A 20,762-nucleotide genomic window follows, 5' to 3' on the forward strand; every position below is an offset into this window, starting at 1 on the left:
GGCCAGTGAACAAGCTCTGCAATCTACAGCTCTCATGGGATGGGTGAGATGACTACTTTGCCGGTTGCTCTCCCGGTCTCAAGGTAGGAGAACGCCTCCACAACCTGCGAGAAGGCGAACGGCCCCTCCGGGTCGATGAGCGGCTTCACCTTCCCTGACTCGAGGTACGGGTTGAGCTTCTCCAAGACAGCGCCGTTGGAGGTGACGACGAACCGGAACCCTGGAGGGCTGACGGCGCCGGTGAGGACCACCACGCTGCCGCCTTCACTACCTTGACAGCCTTGTCACCCTGACCTGAAATGAATGAAACCTATGCGTGCATGGTGAAACGCAAAGGACAGATCGACTCAGCCGAGGCCTGAGGGGGTCACGTGTTTTTTGTGGTGGCTGCTGGAGTGCTGGGCATGCATTTGATGATGGTGATCTTATCTTACCGACTGCGTCCAAGACAACGTCGTATTTGTCCGGCAGCTCTTCGAAGTTGTCCATAGTGTAGTCGATGGCGACATCGGCACCCAGGCTCTTGAGCAGCTCGATCTTCTTGGTGCTGGCCGTCGCAGCCACCTTGGACGCGCCGTACACATGCTTCGCTAGCTTCAATCCACGACAAGAGCAGCATTGTGCAAGAATGTTCAGTTCAGTCTTCACAACGTACGTACCCAACAGTACATCGAGCTGGAATTCAAACAGCAGCCGGTGCCTGTGCAGTGAAGTTTCAGTGTCTGGCACTCTGATGAGATCTTACCTGGATTGCAAGGGAGCCGACACCGCCGGCACAACCGAGGACGAGGACGGACATGCCGGCGGACAGTCCCGCGCTCTCCAGGCCCCCGTTGGCGGTCTGGACGGCGAGCGGCAGGCTGGCGGCCTGCCTGCGCGAAGTCGAGGCCCTCGGGCTTGAGCGCCAGCAGCCTCTCCTCGACGGCGGTGTACTCCGCCAGCGAGCCGGACTGCTTGGGCCCCTCCAGCGGCTTCTCGCTGAGTACACCTCGTCGCCTTCTTTCAACTTCTTCACCTGGCTGCCCACCTTGACGACCACGCCGGCCACGTCCCCCGGCACGGTCTGCAGCAGTGCACAGCATCAGCAAGTTCAGCACTCCCAGAAACCCAGTAGTTTCAGTGTGTTACGGAACGGTGTCTGTTCCCAACGGACACAAGTGATCTCATCAATAGACGAAGAGAATTAGCAGTTAGTTAGTATAAGCAGTTAGCACTATGAAAGAGCATGTCCCTTCGGTAGTAGACTGTTCTAGTGAACAGTTGTTTTTTGCCGAACAGTCACGTCCGTACAACGCGACCCTTCACTTGTATATAATCTAAGAGATCAATGAAAGCAACAGTGGTTTTTTCCAAAATCTTGTTCATTTTATTCACTTTTAATACGTTATCAGTACTTTTGCTCTTCTGGACAAGCGAAAGAGAACGACGACGACAGAGGCACATGCCCCTAAACCCTCATCGGTAAGCATGGCAAGGATCGACTTACCGTCACATGTTGTTAGTCAACTGTTCTTCGCCCTTCTCCGCGTCGGTGGAGTTCGCCGTGGTTCGATCCGCCACCACGGCCACCATGGACAACGCCGCAGCGTCTTCGAGCGCCTTGGGCCTCGTGTTCGCCGCAACAACCAAGCAACAACAACATACGAGAAGGCGAGGATCTTGCTGATACTGGGAATATGATCGTGGAATATGCATCCAACGACATATTTGGAGACTTTGAATAGGCTCCCAATCCCTTAGATTCTCATGTCTTTATGTCCTAGTGATTATAATAGTTAAAATAATTTATGTCCTATATGTTGTAAATATTTAATAATGTCATCACTATTTAGTTTGAATACCGAATAAATGTATTGTACATAATTGATGTATTGTACACATTTGATATTCAATAAATAAAGTATGTATTCTATATATCATCAAAGAGTTTTATATCAAATTCTTTATTTATATATAGTTTCTACGGGGTTCAATCTGATGGAGGAAGAATTATGCCTAGTGGATAGTGGTACCACTAATTCTATACTTAGAGAAACAAAATATTTCCAAACTCTTACAAAAAGACAAGAAAATATTTTGACAATCGCCGGGCGCGATGCTACAATAGCTGGCTCTGGTCATGCCACTATTGTACTCCCGATGGGTACCCAAATTACAATTGAGGATGCATTATTGTATCCTGATTCAAAGTGTACCTTGTTAAGATATAGAGATATCCGTCAAAATGGTTTTCATATAGAAACCCGTGATGACAATAATGAGGAAATTCTCCTTGTTACTAAAAATAGCGGATATGGCAAATAAATTGTTGAGAAAATTCTCTCTTTTCCGTCCGGATTGTACTACACATACATCAAACCCGTACCGCATGTTGCGTACAAGGTAATTTTTTAGAATGTTGACATTCAAAATTTGGCATGAACGCCTTGGCCATCCTGGTATAGGGATGATGTAAAAAATTATCAGCAATTCTAAAGGTCGTGAGTTAAATACTGCTAAATTCCCAAAATCTTCAGATTTTATGTGCACTTCATGCGCTATAGGGAAATTGATCGTACGGCCATCGCCCGTTAAGATCCAAAATGAGCCACTAAATTTTTTTGAACGCATTCAAGGAGATATTTGTGGCCCCATACAACCAACGCCTGGGCCATTCAGGTACTTCATAGTTCTAATAGATGCATCTACTCGATGGTCTCATGTGTGTCTTTTGTCCACACGTAACCATGCATGTGCAAAAATTATTGCTCAAGTTATTAGACTTAGAGCACATCATTTTGAACATCAAATTCAATCAATTCGAATGGACAATGCTGCTGAATTTTCCTCAAAAGCTTTCAACGATTATTGTATGGCTTTGGGAATTCAAGTTCAGCACTCTGTCCCATATGTCCATACACAAAATGGTTTAGCAAAATCTCTTATTAAGAGAATTAAACTCATTGCAAGACCGTTATTACAAAATTGCAACCTACCAACTTTATATTGGGGTCATGCAGTCTTACACGCTGCTGACTTTGTAACACCCCAGGTGTTTGTCACTAGTTAAGCAACGGGTTTAAGCTCAACCATGACATGTTAAGTGGTGTTGGAGATGTCAAGGTCAAACCTATGGAAATAAGCCCCAACCTAAACTCAGATATTGCACCCTTGCTTTACATATAGGCCCGTTTCAAGATATATGCTTGGCTGGTGTTATTGGAATATTTTCATGTGTCTCACATCAATACCCATCTATATGGATCACTGGAAAAGTTTTATGAAGTTTGGAATCAAAAAGTCACATGAAATGATAAGTTATATCCTTATTTGAATGATTTTACTAAGTGCCTGAACTGCACTATTAAGTGAATGGAAATGTAGGTCATCAATCAAACCTTGCAACCTTGCCCAAATGACTCTAGATGAACTCTACAACAAAAGTCATGAAAGGTTCATGTTGAGGAGAAGTCAAGAAAATACCTCAATCGGTCAATAACTCTAATTTAAGCTTTATAGTGACGATACTTTGACCTATGTTGACCAACCACTTACGGTGCTTGCATGGAGTTGCACCTTAAATAAAATTTGAAGATTGGGTAGAGTAGAACAAACTTTGTTTTTGGACTAAGAGCTAGATCAGCTTGGAAGTAAGTCAAATCAAGGTCACAAGATCGAATTTGTTGTTGTTTTCAGCACTTAGAAATATTCTAAGTCTGGAGTTTCGCTAAGCAACGACGTTGGCATTCCGCGTTCTCTGAAATTCGTTAAGCAACTTGAGTTGGTCCAAAAATAAAAGTTGAAGGTTATATTATGGAGAAGAGCATGCAAAAAGTTGCACTGAGTTTGACCGAGTTTTGACTTCCGAAAGTGAATTTCCGTGACCATTATCAAGGCGCTGACACTGACAGTTTGTGGCCTAATTACCCACTGTTGAAGAGCTCTAATGACCTTGGTCTCTAAATGAAAAATGTAGAGCAGCTCGCAGGCTTCAAACTTTGTTTTAGGCCCAGTAACTAATTCGGCCTGTAGCCAGCCAGAACTGACTCCCGCTCTGCTCACTTCTACGCGCACCACGTGTTCGACGATATGCCGTGTGGCCTTCTTGCATGAACGCCACGCGCCCTCTCCATCGCCACACGCCGCCCGGCCCCCTGCACCCCAAATGCAGATGCCCGAGCCTCCTCTGCTCACTCGCCGCTCTCCATTCGCCTCCTGCCTGCCTTCTCTCGCTCCTGCCGCACGTGCCAGAGCGCGGCCGCCATGGCCGAGCTCTAGAGCTCGCGGCCATGCTACTGATTCTCGCTGTTGTATTCGGTTGCAGGCCAAGCTAAGCACCACCATGTCTGCCTTACCTTGTTCCTCCTCCTGTGCGCACTCTCCGGGCCCATGGAGGCCGAAGCCGCACCAGCGTCGGGCCGCAGCTGTCATCGCCATGCGTGCATGTGGGTGAGCCTCTTGGGGCAGCTTCCGGTGGAGCTGTCCCCTCTCTTGAGTGCTCCCAGCGATGGGGATGCTTCACCGCGACTCCACAGCCGTCGGCGCCGCCTCAGCCGGCCGGAGCCGTGAGTCCAGCCATCCTCTACTATGTTTTCCGACCAGGGGCTTCATGCTAGAATTCGAGAAAAGAGAAGGGCCTTTCTGCAAAAACTGTGACTCATATAAATAGTGCTATAAGGACTGGTTTGCAATTATTTTGCAGGAACTTTGGAAATTCATAGTAAATCGTAGAAAATTCGTAAAATAGTAAATGAGGACTTTTTGGAATCCTTGTGAAATTGTCTATGTAGTGGATCTATAATATGGCATGTTTTGGTTTAAATATTTTGCGGTAAAAATAGATTTGTGCAGTAAGGTTGTAATGCTAGTTGAATTTGTTATTTTTCATAACTGTAGATCTAGGGCTCCAAATGAAGTGAAATTTTTGTGGCATGCTACTCATGTGATAGTTGATGTGTGGTAAAAATTTCATGAGTATTGGATGAAGTATGAGTGAGTTATTGGTTTATCTTGCTCTCACATGAGTTCTTGCTTTAGCAACTTGTCTTTTTCATAGAGGTTGCTATACATATCCAAATGGAGTGAAATTTGTACAGTAGACTATTGAGAGGATATGTGAGCCACTGTAATTTTTGTAGAAGTTATTGTGCACTTTTGGTATATGTTCATTAAGTCACCTTGTTATCTAAAATAAATTAAGAAATGCATTAAAAGAATTTATTTGGTCATGGACACTAGGTTTTCTGGTGTTATTTAGTCATGTGTGACATGTTGGTAAAGTTGGTTTTACCTAATTATGTATTTGCAACATAAGTTAATAATTATTTTCTTGCCGATGTGGTTTATGGACAGATCTGGGAACTTAGCAAAGTTCTTCATGATAATGTGCTTTGTTGTGAAACTTGTTTATACAAAAGTTGTAGATAATTCATGTATCTAGCTTCTATTAAAATTTGGTGTCATTTGGCCAAGTAGTTTAAGAATTACAGCTGTTTAAAGTTGGGTTTCAGAAATGGCTGTTTTCTGTCAATTGTGGACCAGTTTCTGTAAATGGATATATTTGACTTATTTAACTTGAGAATCATGCTAAGATGATTAAAGATGAATTGTAGAAAATTTCATAAGCTTTCCATAATGTCTTCTTGCAAGTCATTTGGATTTATGTAACTCTAGTTATAGCTAAATCTTGTAGCTGCTGTTTGCATGTCCAGAAATTGGCAGATTCCAATTATAGTGCTTGCTTGTATATTGTTAAGTGCGACGTATGCCTTGAATGATGACTGAGTTAGAGCACTTGAGATCTTGGGAAACTTGTGTCATGATTGGTGTTGTCGTCTTCTTTGCCATCTTAGCATGATAGATTGTGTGATGTTTAAGTTAAGCATCGCAAAGTACTTAAGTGTGTTAGTGTAAACTATGCTTGTCTTGCTTGCTATTTTGTGATGTGTCTCATGGTACTATTCTTCATATTTATGCACTTGCATATTGCATCTCATCTAGGTACGCTAGATGAACCACATGAAGGACGTGATGTTGGAGCCAAACCCGAAGACGGTGTTTGATGGTTCTATTCCGAAGATGGAAGGACTAAGCAAGTGCTAGAACCGGAGATGTCACCAAGATGGTGCAAGCTAACTGAACTGACTTGTGTCGGATCCTAGGCAAGCCCCGGAGCATTATAAGTCTCCTAATTTATAAAAGCAATTCTTTCTATATATGAGTTATATATTGTTGCATTAAGTTGTAGGAGTTGATTGAAACCGTTGATGCATTTATTACTATCCTTGCCTACCTTATTACCTTTTTACTCTATTAGGTCAGGATCGAATAACTGCTTAGCCTTGCTTAGACCGGTAGCGATTGGTGATATCCGGTCACCTACATTTATAGGTGGTTACTGGAAGAATTTAGCTATGGAAAGAATGATATCTTGGAATTAACCATGTGTGATGGATAATTGGAGACCGGACGGAAAAAGTTGGAGGCAACCAGACAGGGTTCTGGGGTGCTGTTAGTTTCCGTCTATGTCGATTAAGGACCGACCATTGTTGGGCCTCGAGTCATGTTGAACGCATGCCTTACATTTAGCCGGCCGGATAAAGTACCTTCCGACCGCGAAGCTGGGAGATTTTTTGGGCCGAGTAGATTGCCCGCAGCGCACTGTGCTAGAGCAGGTGTGGTAGGACACAGGGGCGAGATGATAAGACCAAAGTGCAGTCGGTCGGCCCCCGGGTACATGTGGTTCCTGGCAAACTCGAGATTCCTGGAAAGTTGACTCGGTGATCAATATCTCACTTTAGCGGGTGAGTGAGGTTTGTGTAAGGAATAAATCACCAGCTGGTTAGGAATCGATTCGAATCGCCATCGCTCCTAGATAGTGAGCACTTGACTCGAGTTACTGCATCATAGTAATTATTATGGAACAATGATGGTTATCTGGATGGTATGGGATATGCTAAATCTAAATTGGTAACTGGATGTTATTGGTTAATCAAGTGATTGCTATAGTACAGGTGCTTACCTAGATAGATAGGTCATAATAAAGATGATGCAAAATACTTAAAATGGTTTCTTCATGATAGCTTATGCTTTTCGCAAATAAGTCAGCTAGCCCACTAAAGAAAGCCTTACATAATCCTTGGTGTCATTTTATTTCTGGTTTACGACGGGTAAGTCTGGCTGAGTACATTCGAGTACTCAGGGTTTATCCCACCTTATTGCAGGTGATGTTCTCGACCTGTTGATGATGGTGGCTAACCACCGGTGGGCTCGGTGATTCTATACTTACTTCTCATCTATATGCTTTTGTCGGATGATGTCACTATGCTAGCCATATATTTGAAACTTATATTAATGTGTAGTTTTTACTAATCAGTTTTGAAACCCAAACTTGTACTATTATTTGTTAACCCCTTTGTAATATTATTTCCGCTGCAACCCGATGTATGTGATGTGTATTTGCTTAATCACGCGATCTTGGTTGTGATATTGATTTACCGAGGTCTTTCGGGACACTCGGCGGACTACCGGGTTTATATGAGTGAAAGTATGGGTGTGTCAACGTGTTAGTGGGGACAACCGTACTTGATCTTGTATAAATTGGGCGGTTCTGTCACAGTTGGTATCAGAGCGAGATTAAGCATAATACTGTCAGGTACATAGTTTTAAAAGTCAAGCTTTGGTTTTAAAAAAGTCTATTTTAACTAAAACTTTAGCTACAGGCAAATTTGTCAAAACTTATTTGTAAAACTATGCTAGCGACATCTTCCTTTATGCCCAGTTAAGGACTATTAGGTGGCTATCTAAGTACTAACTTTAAGGGATGTACTTTATTGCAATTTTTCTTTCATCGTCCATACGGCGTGCTATTGTATGGATGCTATTCGCTTGAATGGTAATGTATGGATCAATTGCCTCTATGTCCAGGTAAGTGTGAGTTGTGAGAGCATGTCCGTCCAACTGTCGGTCTAAGGGAGAGTTAGCTGTGGTTACTGGAATATTTACATGTTACGCACATGTATATATGAAGGTACTTAATTGCGGGTATATGTATCGGGTAGCTATGGATATCAAAGTATATACATCTGGGGATGTATATATGGAGAGTATCTTAGTTTACTGCTTTTATTGTGTGCTTATTTATCTCTTTGTGGAGATGGGCTGCAATGAATTTGCCTACAGGTACGCTAACCACGAATGCATAGATTGAATGTAGCTGACGACTAGCTATATATCGAGAGAGTATGTGTTATGCCACCGACATAGAACGTGATTGCCACCTTAGGCTGGCAATTTCGTGAGGACGAATAGGACGAGCATGCATCATGATTGTGCTTGTGCATAAATATGCTTCCCTTCCTTTGTTTAAAGTACTAAGTAACTTGTGATCGATGTATTGCACTATCTTCCTTGTGCGGAGTTAAACAAGAATGCCTTGTTCCATGTTTCTTGAATAGGAAGTGCTTGAGAAAAGTGTGTGCTTAGCCTTGCTAGAAATAATTGTGGTTACATGCTTAACCTATAATGTCCTCTAGTTTAGCCAAGTGGTGGGTATGTATGCTTGTTATCTAATTAGTGCCATAGTTATCACCCCTTTTGTCCTCGATAAGCATACGAGTGTTGAAGAGCGCTATCCTATAACCACATCCAAGTTTTGGTAATCACTTGGTGGACACAAGACGTATATGGAAATTTGGCAAGAAGTCCCCTGCTCAGTTGTCTTTGGCAATTAAGCTATGCTCTCTTGCGTTGTGTTTTGATTTTCGGATCCCCTGCTTGTTGACTCCTAACCTTGTGACTACCTTTGTTTGCTATCCCTCCTTCGCATAGTGCTTGCTCCTATGCAACCCAATTTGTGCCATGTGAGATTTCTTGTAGGTTATATGTTCAGTAATGGTGCCACGATTAGCGATCTGTGGTGCCGCGACGAAACCGAGAGCCTCCTGTGGGTGCACACACAAGGCTGTGCTACTCGGCACATGTTGGTATCGAGGTTTCTAGTCATGATCCATTGTAGAACTGCACTGATATGTTATTCTCACTTGAGCTCTTCCTTGGTTATCTCTCCTTATCATGTCAAGAGATATATATGTCGAACTAGATGCAATAGGACTCCCTTGTGAAGTCATCCAATGGTTAACCTTTGAAGAACAGGTCACTAACAGGAACATAACAGATTGCAAGAGGGTAGACAAGTGACTCTGCTCGACGTGACTGTCCCTGTAATGACGTCGGTCATCTAGTGAGCAACTTATGTCATTTTCGTTGGATCAGAAAGGTGCACCACACTTAAGGTTGAACAAGTTATCAGTTGGATGATAAATGGACCAGGAGATTATGTGCTGTAATAGGTCACCTGGTATATATGAGATTCCTGTCCAAGTTCTCAATCTTTAGGTGCATAAGGATGACGTAGACGAACCGACCTTCTTTGGTGTGACCCCTCTCTGCTGACTTCAATGGCGACCATTGGTAGGCTTCAACCAAAATTTTTATTATCAAGAGTGAAGATTTGGAACCTTTTTAGTGTTGAGGGACAACTAATTTGTTACCAGTAGGAAAGTTAGTCTTCAGTTAGGTAACGACTATTTGGTAACTATGAAGGCCAGATCTCATAGAACAATGTTGATCAAGGAAACAGCAAACCTGGCCCCGCAATGCAAGTGCTACTTCTTCTCCAAATGTGCTGTCAAGTCAATTCCATCTTTGACAATCACGTATATAGTACAAGACGTGGTATCGGCTAGGTAGGAGCTAGCGAAAGCATGTCCCTAGTTTTTAGTCAGCATCTTTGTGCCCCAAGGTGCCACTAACACATGTGTCCGGACTCTATTGAATGAAGTGCCGAAGGATATATAGGAATGGTTCCTTGTCTATGTAGAAATGCCCTACATGTGGAATAATGTTTTGTGCCCTGTGAAAACAGCCACAAGTCCAATGCTTGTGCATCGTCAATTTGGTATCTAGATCAACGACGGAAATTGTTACCTAAGAAGCATGGTAGGAAGACTATAGCCTCCATCCTTGGCTAGAGAAAAGCTGCTGCTACTATGAGAAAGATTAGAGAGTGCCAAACGCACACCTCAACGTGTGGAGCGAAGAAAAGGGAGGACACGAAATCTGTCCAGATTTTGTGGCACTAAACCGGTTATCTTCAAGCCGGCGATTAGTGACTCAAACGAAGTTGGATTGACCCCAAACTTGGTGATCTCATTCCTTGCTTAGGACCCTTCAATGTCTTAAGTTGGTTTGGTATTGGTTGAGTAAAACATCGGATTTAAGAGATATCTTGTCGGCTCGGTTTGCTGCCATTTCAGAACACAACAGTTTTGGTAGATGAATTGTTTGGATGGTCAAACGGTGTCCATTTGAGTTGAATTTTGGTGAGTATTTAGAAGACTCATGGATCTGTATGCCTACCAAAATTCATGCATAATGGAGCTGTAGATTGTGAGTTATGAACAACAAACAAAAAGGTATAGAATCTGCAATTTCGCTGTGACTGCGATCATCATTTGCATTAGACGGTTGTGTTTGTAATTCATGCCAAGGAATTACAACTTGTAGGTGTATCGCTGTTAGACAACCCTCCATGCCCTAGAGAAGACTCCTTGCACCCATGTTTGTGCCGTACCTTTGTCCTCTCGTATCGATAATAGTTGAGCAGTCAAGATGTTCTACAAGTCAACTTGTGCCGTTGCAAGTCAAAAATAGATTGGAAGGGTGTTAAACCGCAGATTTTCGGATTATGGTTTTTGAGATATTGATTGGCCTTAGAATGGAAGCCTTGACGACAAATGTAGTAAGAAGGCTGGTTTTGCTACGATGTAAGTCAACCCAACTTGTTGTGCAACTGCACCACGAAGGCAAATTGTACTCAACCTGCTTGGTAGTGAACTAGTCCCTAGTTTTATGATTACTTGCAACTTGTGTTGTCCTCCAAGCCATGCTAACATCTTTCTGCATCAATGGTTCTCTAATGCTGACATGCCTTTGGTACCTTATATGTGTTTTTACCCAAGAGGTTGCATCAGATTCAACCCAGATCACTGTTGCAACTTGGATACGAAGGCTCCCTAAGGAATGATCATCGAGAACGATGAGCCGACAGAGTCAGCTACTATGTTTACCACTCACTCGGCAGACTCAGACCATACAATATTGTTATTAGAGAAAGAGAACTGCACACATGGAACCATTGCAACGAGTATCCTTTAGAAGATTATCATCTAGTGCAAAGTCCATATGGTATGTGCTGTATCCACTAGGGAAGTAGATGCTACAAGTATTTAGTCTACATTTGTATCGCTCTTCGTACATCAAGGATGAAGTACATAGGACATTGCTATCTTGGATTCCTCCCAAAGTAACAATACTTCATGAAGGCCAAAGAAGGAAATTCTTCAGACAACAGCTTACGACGAAGTGCAAGTATCATAAAGTGTCATGACCAAATTAGCCTCTCTGATGCTCCGAAGTTAAGTAGCCTAATGCAATCACTGATGTTGGAAACTGGATGACATGTTTCTCTTCCCTTAAAAGTCTTTCGCATCGAATCTCGGGACATGATTCCTTTAAGGGGGGAGGGCTGTAACACCCCAGGTGTTTGTCACTAGTTAAGCAACGGGTTTAAGCTCAACCATGACATGTTAAGTGGTGTTGGAGATGTCAAGGTCAAACCTATGGAAATAAGCCCCAACCTAAACTCGGATATTGCACCCTTGCTTTACATATAGGCCCATTTCAAGATATATGCTTGGCTGGTGTTATTGGAATATTTTTATGTGTCTCACATCAATACCCATCTATATGGATCACTGGAAAAGTTTCATGAAGTTTGGAATCAAAAAGTCACATGAAATGATAAGTTATATCCTTATTGGAATGATTTTACTAAGTGCCTGAACTGCACTATTAAGTGAATGGAAATGTAGGTCATCAATCAAACCTTGCAACCTTGCCCAAATGACTCTAGATAAACTCTACAACAAAAGTCATGAAAGGTTCATGTTGAGGAGAAGTCAAGAAAATGCCTCAATCGGTCAATAACTCTAATTTAAGCTTTATAGTGACGATACTTTGACCTATGTTGACCAACCACTTACAGTGCTTGCATGGAGTTGCACCTTAAATAAAAGTTGAAGATTGGGTAGAGTAGAACAAACTTTGTTTTTGGACTAAGAGCTAGATCAGCTTGGAAGTAAGTCAAATCAAGGTCACAAGATCGAATTTGCTGTTGTTTTCAGCACTTAGAAATATTCTAAGTCTGGAGTTTCGCTAAGCAACGACGTTGGCATTCCGCGTTCTCCGAAATTCGTTAAGCAACTTGAGTTGGTCCAAAAATAAAAGTTGAAGGTTATATTATGGAGAAGAGCATGCAAAAAGTTGCACTGAGTTTGATCGAGTTTTGACTTCCGAAAGTGAATTTCCGTGACCGTTATCAAGGCGCTGACACTGCCAGTTTGTGGCCTAATTACCCGCTGTTGAAGAGCTCTAATGACCTTGGTCTCTAAATGAAAAATGTAGAGCAGCTCGCAGGCTTCAAACTTTGTTTTAGGCCCAGTAACTAATTCGGCCTGTAGCCAGCCAGAACTGACGCCCGCTCTGCTCACTTCTACGCGCACCACGTGTTCGACGATATGCCGTGTGGCCTTCTTGCATGAACGCCACGCGCCCTCTCCATCGCCACACGCCGCCCGGCCCCCTACACCCCAAATGCAGATGCCCGAGCCTCCTCTGCTCACTCGCCGCTCTCCATTCACCTCCTGCCTGCCTTCTCTCGCTCCCGCCGCACATGCCAGAGCACGGCCGCCATGGCCGAGCTCCAGAGCTCGCGGCCACGCTGCTGATTCTCGTTGTTGTATTCGGTTGCAGGCCAAGCTAAGCAATACCGCGTCCGCCTTACCTTGTTCCTCCTCCTGTGCGCACTCTCCGGGCCCATGGAGGCCGAAGCCGCACCAGCGTCGGGCCGCAGCTGTCATCGCCATGCGTGCATGTGGGTGAGCCTCTTGGGGCAGCTTCCGGTGGAGCTGTCCCCTCCCTTGAGTGCTCCCAGCGATGGGGATGCTTCACCGCGACTCCACAGCCGTCGGCGCCGCCTCAGCCGGCCGAAGCCGTGAGTCCAGCCATCCTCTGCTATGTTTTCCGACCAGGGGCTTCGTGCTAGAATTTGAGAAAAGAGAAGGGCCTTTCTGCAGAAACTGTGACTCATGTGAATAGTGCCGTAAGGACTGGTTTGTAATTATTTTGCAGGAACTTTGGAAATTCATAGTAAATCGTAGAAAATTCATAAAATAGTAAATGAGGACTTTTTGGAATCCTTGTGAAATTGTCTATGCAGTGGATCTATAATATGGCATGTTTTAGTTTAAATATTTTGCGGTAAAAATAGATTTGTGCAGTAAGGTTGTAATGCTAGTTGAATTTGTTATTTTTCATAACTGTAGATCTAGGGCTCCAAATGAAGTGAAATTTTTGTGGCATGCTACTCATGTGATAGTTGATGTGTGGTAAAAATTTCATGAGTATTGGATGAAGTATGAGTGAGTTATTGGTTTATCTTGTTCTCACATGAGTTCTTGCTTTAGCAACTTGTCTTTTTCATAGAGGTTGCTATACATATCCAAATGGAGTGAAATTTGTACAGTAGACTATTGAGAGGATATGTGAGCCACTGTAATTTTTGTAGAAGTTATTGTGCACTTTTGGTATATGTTCATTAAGTCACCTTGTTATCTAAAATAAATTAAGAAATGCATTAAAAGAATTTATTTGGTCATGGACACTAGGTTTTCTGGTGTTATTTAGTCATGTGTGACATGTTGGTAAAGTTGGTTTTACCTAATTATGTATTTGCAACATAAGTTAATAATTATTTTCTTGCCGATGTGGTTTATGGACAGATCTGGGAACTTAGCAAAGTTCTTCATGATAATGTGCTTTGTTGTGAAACTTGTTTATACAAAAGTTGTAGATAATTCATGTATCTAGCTTCTATTAAAATTTGGTGTCATTTGGCCAAGTAGTTTAAGAATTACAGCTGTTTAAAGTTGGGTTTCAGAAATGGCTGTTTTCTGTCAATTGTGGACCAGTTTCTGTAAATAGATATATTTGACTTAGTTAACTTGAGAATCATGCTACGATGATTAAAGATGAATTGTAGAAAATTTCTTAAGCTTTCCATAATGTCTTCTTGCAAGTCATTTGGATTTATGTAACTCCAGTTATAGCTAAATCTTGTAGCTTCTGTTTGCATGTCCAGAAATTGGCAGATTCCAATTATAGTGCTTGCTTGTATATTGTTAAGTGCGACGTATGCCTTGAATGATGACTGAGTTAGAGCACTTGAGATCTTGGGAAACTTGTGTCATGATTGGTGTTGTCGTCTTCTTTGCCATCTTAGCATGATAGATTGTGTGATGTTTAAGTTAAGCATCGCAAAGTACTTAAGTGTGTTAGTGTAAACTATGCTTGTCTTGCTTGCTATTTTGTGATGTGTCTCATGGTACTATTCTTCATATTTATGCACTTGCATATTGCATCTCATCTAGGTACGCTAGATGAACCACGTGAAGGACGTGATGTTGGAGCCAAACCCGAAGACGGTGTTTGATGGTTCTATTCCGAAGATGGAAGGACTAAGCAAGTGCTAGAACTGGAGATGTCACCAGGATGGTGCAAGCTAACTGAACTGACTTGTGTCGGATCCCAGGCAAGCCCCGGAGCATTATAAGTCTCCTAATTTATAAAAGCAATTCTTTCTATATATGAGTTATATATTGTTGCTTTAAGTTGTAGGAGTTGATTGAAACCGTTGATGCATTTATTACTATCCTTGCCTACCTTATTACCTTTTTACCCTATTAGGTTAGGATCGAATAACTTCTTAGCCTTGCTTAGACCGGTAGCGATTGGTGATATCCGGTCACCTACATTTATAGGTGGTTACTGGAAGAATTTAGCTATGGAAAGAATGATATCCTGGAATTAACCATGTGTGATGGATAATTGGAGACCGGACGGAAAAAGTTGGAGGCAACCAGACAGGGTTCTGGGGTGCTGTTAGTTTTTGTCTGTGTCGATTAAGGACCGACCGTTGTTGGGCCTTGAGTCATGTTGAACGCATGCCTTACATTTAGCTGGCCGGATATAGTACCTTCCGACCACGAAGCTGGGAGATTTTTTGGGCCGAGTAGATTGCCCGCAGCGCACTATGCCAGAGCAGGTGTGGTAGGACACGGGGGCGAGATGATAAGACCAAAGTGCAGTCGGTCGGCCCCCGGGTACATGTGGTTCCTAGCAAACTTGAGATTCCTAGAAAGTTGACTCGGTGATCAATATCTCACTTTAGCGGGTGAGTGAGGTTTGTGTAAGGAATAAATCACCAGCTGGTTAGGAATCGATTCGAATCGCCATCGCTCCTGGATAGTGAGCACTTGACTCGAGTTACTGCATCGTAGTAATTATTATGGAACAATGATGGTTATCTGGATGGTATGGGATATGCTAAATCTAAATTGGTAACTAGATGTTATTGGTTAATCAAGTGATTGCTATAGTACAGGTGCTTACCTAGATAGATAGGTCATAATAAAGATGATGCAAAATACTTAAAATGGTTTCTTCATGATAGCTTATGCTTTTCGCAAATAAGTCAGCTAGCCCACTAAAGAAAGCCTTGCATAATCCTTGGTGTCATTTTATTTCTGGTTTACGACGGGTAAGTCTGGCTGAGTACATTCGAGTACTCAGGGTTTATCCCACCTTGTTGCAGGTGATGTTCTCGACCTGTTGATGATGGTGGCTAACCACCGGTGGGCTCGGTGATTCTATACTTACTTCTCATCTATATGCTTTTGTCGGATGATGTCACTATGCTAGCCATATATTTGAAACTTATATTAATGTGTTGTTTTTACTAATCAGTTTTGAAACCCAAACTTGTACTATTATTTGTTAACCCCTTTGTAATATTATTTCTGCTGCAACCCGATGTATGTGATGTGTATTTGCTTAATCACACGATCTTGGTTGTGATGTTGATTTACCGAGGTCTTTCGGGACACTCGGTGGACTACCGGGTTTATATGAGTGAAAGTATGGGTGTGTCAACGTGTTAACGGGGACAACCGTACTTGATCTTGTATAAATTGGGCAGTTCTGTCATAGACTTAATTCAATTACGACCAACTGCATATCACATAGTCTCCCCATTACAATTAATACATGGGAACATGCCAAATATTTCCTATCTGCGAAAATTCGGTTGCGTTGTATACGTACTGATCTCATTGCCTAAGCGTACTTCTATGTGCCCACATAAGAAACTTGGTATCTATGTGGGATATCAATCTCCATCAATTATCAACTACCTCGAGCCTCTTACAGGGGACTTATTCATGGTCCGATACGCTGACTGCATATTTAATGAGGACTATTTCCCGACATTAGGGGGGAGATTTCAAGTACCAAAACGAATACCAGGAAATCATCTGGAATGCCCAAGGCATTCCCCCCTCAGATCCACGTACTCTAGAAACTGAACAAGTTCAGAAAATCATAAACTTGCAACATATTGCAAATAACCTGCCAAAAGCATTTACTGATTATAAGGGTGTCACTAAATCCTCTTATCCTGTTTGCAATGCGCCTGAAAGAGTGGAGGTACCAATAAAAACCATTCAACTCCCACTTCCAAAGAAGAGGGGGAGAAGTACAGCCGCTCCTAAGGATAATGCTACAAGTAAGCGTCCGAAGATATCGAGGACTAAATCCTCTAAATCAGTAAATCCAAGCCAATCTCAAGTTGGTAGACACCCAATAGTGGATAAAAATCCAACATTAGGACCAAATCCACAACTTGGATCAATGGTGCATCCAAATTCTGATCCTGGGATATCGGAACACCCTGACTCCATAGTTTTGGGAAATGTTGAGTCAAATAATGGGGTGAAAGAAATTTCTATCAATTACATAGATTCTGGAGAATCATACGATCGTAAGACTACTGTTGTCGACATGTACTTCTCCACAGCAATTGCAGAAATATTTCTCAATGATCCAGATCCCAAGACTATGGCAGAGTGCAAAAAGTGCTCAGACTGGGCTCAATGGAAAGAAGCAATTCAAGCTGAGATAGCTTCGCTCACTAGAAGAGGGGTATTCACATCTGCAATACCTACACCTTCCAAAGTCTTTCTTGTAGGCTTTAAATGGGGTTTCGTCTGGAAACGGAATGAGAACAATGAGGTGGTGAGATATAAAGCGAGGCTAGTAGCACAAGGGTTCACGCAGAGACCCAGCATTGATTACAATGAAACCTATTCTCCAGTAATGAGTGGAATTACTTTCTGATACTTAATATCACTGGCAGTTCAAAATCATCTATCTATGTAGTTGATGGATGTGGTGATAGCATATCTATATGGGTCACTTGATTCGGACATATACATGAAGGTTCCCGATGGAATCCAAATTCCGAATCCAAACGCAAATCGCAACATGTATTGTGTAAAACTACAAGTCATTATATGGCTTGAAGCAGTCGGTACGAATGTGGTACAACCGACTGAGGGAATTCCTTCTAAAGAAAGGATACACTAACAATGATAACTGTCCATGTGTTTTCATTAAGAAATCTGGAACGAGATTTTGTATTATATCCATGTATGTTGATGATTTAAATATCATTGGCAGCCCAAAGGATATAGATGAAGCACACAAACATCTAAAGACGGAATTCAAGATGAAGGATTTGGGTAAGACCAAGTATTGCCTAGGCTTACAACTTGAGCACCATCTTTTAGGAATTTTAGTGCATCAATCAGCCTATATCCAAAAAATATTAGAGAAATTCAATATGGATAAATCATACCCTAATAAAACTCCAATGGTTGTTTGTTCCTTAGAAATAGGGAAAGATCCATTTAGACCATGGGATATTGGGGAAAAGATGTTGGGACCAGAGATCCCATATCTCAGTGTCATTGTCACACTTATGTATCTTACAAATTGCACCAGGCCTGATATCGCATTTGTAGTGAACTTACTAGCTAGGCATAGTGCAGACCCAACTCGCCGTCATTGGATGGGAGCGAAGTGTATCCTTAGATACCTTAATGGCACAAAGGATCTTGGTTTATTCTTTAAGAAAAATCATGATCCCAGTATGATTGGTTATACTGATATAGGTTACTTATCTGATCCTCATAACGAAAAATCCCAAACAGGATTTGTATTCCTACATGGAGGTACAACTATTTCATGGAAGTCTTCTAAGCAGACTCTGACAGCGACTTCTACTAATCATTCTAAAATTATTGCTCTATACGAGGCATCACGAGAATGTGTATGGCTTCGCAGAATGATTAACCACATACAACAGTCATGTGGTATTGGTTCAATTGAATCATCTACAATTATCTATGAAGATAATTTCGCTTGTGTTACACAGATGCAATCAGGTTACATAAAGAGCAATATCACTAAGCATATTGTTCCTAAACTATTTTGTCCCCATGAATTAAAAGAAAATGGGGAAATAAACATCTTGCAAATCAAGTCATGTGATAATCTCGCTGACCTATTTACTAAGTCCTTACCAACTTCTGTGTTTCAAAAATTGGTGCATGGAATTGGTATGCGGCGACTTCGAGATTTGCCAGAATCAAGGGGAGACATCTCCTAAATGTTGACCTATACCAGCATCATATTATACTCTTTTCTTTCACAAGTTTTACTTACAAGGTTTCTTGTTAAAGTTTTTAATGAGGTAATATTAACATAAGCATGTGTCATATTTCCAATTTTCTCCACTGGGGTTTCCATGTGAAATATCAAAGACACATATTGCCCTCACAATTCATCCATGGTTTTTCCCCGAAAAAGGTTTTTCAGTTGAGTTATCCAAGAGGCAATACCAATAATATGTCGTCATATTTTCTCCTAATTTTCCCACTGGGTTTTACAGGAGTTTTAGCGACATATCACTTTATAGTGCTCCTCATATTTTTCCATAAATGGTTTTTGGGGGAGTAATCTATATGTCGTATCTCCTATATTTTTCCCCACTAGGAATGGGATACCAATGACATAATGGTTTATTTAAATCACACTCATATATGCTATTTTCTCCTTATTTTCCTATAAGGTTTAAAGGAGTTTTTATAGCATATCTATACATACATATTCCTCAGATTTTTCCCACATGGTTTTTCGAGGAATCCAAGCATACAACTGCATTGATCTCAAAGAAGATTCGATCAAGGGAGAGTGTTATGAAATGGTGTCTATTCCTAACAGACACCAGTGATCTCATCAACAGATGAAGAGAATTAGCAGTTAGTTAGTATAAGCAGTTAGCACTATGAAGGGGCATGTCCCTTCGGTAGTGGACTATTCTAGTGAATAATTGCTTTTTGCCGAACAGTCATGTCCGTATGGCGTCCGTACAACGTAACCCTTCACTTGTATATAATCTAAGAGATCAATGAAAGCAATAGTGGTTCCCAAAATCATGTTCATTCTATTCACTTTTAACACAGTGCACAAAATCAAAAGAAGAAAAAATGGATTTTCGATTTGCAAGACGAGACGAGGATAGCAGCTGATCATCATCAGACCGGGAGAGGGGAGTCGGTGGCCTAGAACTTGCTGGCCCGTCGCTTGGCATCAACGGGGTTGAGCACCGCGGCAACGACCTTGACGAGCACCTGGTCCTTGGCCACGGCTGGCACAGCCGCGGCCTCGTCGAGCTTGAGCACGCTGGCGTCCCCGTACGTGTGGTACACCTAGGCCTTCATCTCCCCGGGCACCTCTGTCGACACCACGGCCGTGGCCGTGGCCGTCGCTAGGAGAATAGCTTCGGAGGTGTCATAGGCTATGAATATTGTGAACACTCCATAAAAAATGGGATAAATTACTGAAAAGTATTATGGCAATACATTAAGGTTATTAGGTTATTAGTAGCACATCAAATTAAGTAAGTTTGCAAGTGAACTATGACTTTGATTTTATCTATTTCAGGGGTGAGCTAAGGCTTGTCATTGGGGTCAGATGACCCTGATAGATTTTGAAAAAGAAAGAGAGAATTACTGTACATGATTCATTGTTATTTGCTCCTATTGACCTCGCCTTGCTTCAGCCAAGACCCTGGTGATCTTCTAGCCTGGCTTCGCCACTGATCTATTTTATTTTTCACTCCCAAAATATCATACTTCTTGATCTACTTTTAAATATGTAAGGCGATCGGTATCATCTTGTGCTGTAACTAATCGGGGACGTGATTCCTGATCTTCTGTCTGGTTCCAGATAACTATCGATTTGGTCAGAGAGCGACACACTAGTCCGGTTTTAGATCACAAAGACCCGAACCCTGCAATCTTAGCACCACGTCTCTTCTGGTTATCAACCATGTCACAATCCGGTTGACCTCACCATGAAGGCTAATCCCTACCATAAATCAAAGAACACAAGCAAGAACAAGATAAAACGCAACTCAAGTGAAGTGACAATTGCGGATGTATGAATAAGCTCTCGAATGTGGGGTTTCACAAACCGATAACGGCGACTGTTCAAAGACAGATTGATCTAAAGCAAAACCCAAACCCTCATAATGGCGGCGGTGGCTGAATATAAGGTCTAAGGGTCGTTGCTCTCCTTGGATGTGCCCCCATAACGGCCTCAAAGATGATACACGGCCCAATGGACCAAAAGCGATGGCGCAACACCTGACAGATTCTGGACGCTGACTTGTTTCGATGATTCCTATTGAATCTGTTCAAATT

At 42.1% G+C, this 20,762-nt stretch overlaps 1 pseudogene; it reads right to left on the minus strand.

Annotated features, from left to right (window-relative positions):
• Positions 1-32: 32 nt before the first annotated feature.
• On the minus strand, positions 33-19,778 carry LOC136473477 (2-methylene-furan-3-one reductase-like; annotated as a pseudogene).
• Between the last annotated feature and the right edge of the window lie 984 nt (positions 19,779-20,762).

This window comes from Miscanthus floridulus, chromosome 8, assembly GCF_019320115.1.
Source record: "Miscanthus floridulus cultivar M001 chromosome 8, ASM1932011v1, whole genome shotgun sequence".
Lineage (NCBI taxonomy): Eukaryota > Viridiplantae > Streptophyta > Magnoliopsida > Poales > Poaceae > Miscanthus > Miscanthus floridulus.